The sequence below is a fragment of the Vanellus vanellus genome, assembly GCF_965231255.1.
Source record: "Vanellus vanellus genome assembly, chromosome: 1".
In the NCBI taxonomy this organism is placed as follows: Eukaryota; Metazoa; Chordata; class Aves; order Charadriiformes; family Charadriidae; genus Vanellus; species Vanellus vanellus.
The window spans coordinates 75,559,985-75,561,584 of record NC_138905.1 but is presented as its reverse complement, the minus strand read 5'-3'; positions in this window follow the sequence as shown (position 1 = coordinate 75,561,584).

Below are 1,600 nucleotides of genomic sequence, written 5' to 3'. Positions count from 1 at the left end.
CTATGAAACCTTTTAAGTTTTAGGGAGCGATGTGACACAATGGGCTTTTCTCTGTGACATCTGGTATACGTTTTGTCCCAAATCAGAATGGAGTGCATGGACTCCATGACACACCAAACAAAAGACATTCGTATCAGTTGCTCTGAGTGGCTGATGTTCCCAGCTCTGTGGAGCATTGTGGCCTCTTGCTACTTCATCCAAGAGAGTGAGAAAGAGTTAGTCATCCTGCAGACACCAATTCGCCAGGGGTAAATTTAGTGTTAATCCTTTTGGACTTGGCTTTGAGAAAGGATGACAGGGTAGCTTGACCACTAAGCTGGATCCTGCAACTTGGATAAGCATCACAATGCCACTGTCCTATTTAAAGTTTAAAATAAATGACTAAGTGTCCCTCTGAGGGACAGGACTGTTCACAGAATCACAGAATGGTCAGGGTTGGAAGGGACCTCTGGAGATCATCTAGTCCAACCCCACTGCCAGAGCAGGGTCACCTACAGCAGGTTGCACAGGATGGCATCCAGGCAGGTTTTGAATGTCTCCAGAGTGGGAGACTCCACAACCTCTCTGGGCAGACTGTTCCAGTGCTGTGCCACCCTCACAGTAAAGAAGTTCCTCCTCACGTTTAGATGGAACTTCCCATGTTCAAGTTTGTGCCCGTTACCTCTTGTCCTAAATGCATAAAAGCTATGCTACAAATTATGTATGTCATTTTCCCATGTAAGTAGAGATTTGGGAATGTTCCCATTTTAAAAGTCACCTCATCCCAGGCACCTGAAGTGATCTCATCCTGAAGGATGGACACACAGCCCACTGTCTCTGAGAGAGCCATCTCTCCTTCTGTATCTCCAGCCAGGCACTAGGCATAAGAGACTGAAAAGACCCCGACTAGTTCTTTTGCAAAATAAATGCTCAGCCACATGCAAACACAATTTCTGAGAAACACCAATATTTTCTGTGTGATGTCTGATACGGCTGTAACTTATAAAAGTAAAGTGCAAGACTAATAGACTCTCTTGCCTGTCTTTTCTACTGTACAGTGCCATGCCCCCACCTATAACTCATGTACAAAGACACTCACAAACACTTTCATAGATATACACACACATATTTGCTTTGACAGGTATTTGTTTTCCATGGTCAGCACAGTGTTTGTATCATATTTAGCATGGGGATTTGTCAGTGTGTTGGTGTAACTTGTGGTATTTTCTCCTTAACTGCAAGTGGTAATCACGGAGAAACTGAAGCCTCACGTGCCTAATATTCTGGGAGTTTCCCTTTTTCTCATGATTCCTTTTCTCACAGTAATTGTTACTCCTTTCTGTTACATCAAAGGGGACTCTCTTAGGTTTGGGTTTTTTTGTTAGAAATGTTAAAAGCTCGGGCTAGGTATGAATTCCTAGTGTATCTCTTTTATCTTGTGTGACCTTGGAGGTATTGTTATCAGGGCTGGCAGCTCTGCTTCACAGAGCTTATCTGCATCTCCTCAAGTAGCCAGGGCTGCATCATTTTACATTTCTGGCTGCAAACAAAGGTTTCTATGTTTGAAAGACTATGCTGCAAACTCAAAGGTGTAATGCTGAAAGCATTTCCATTCATTCAG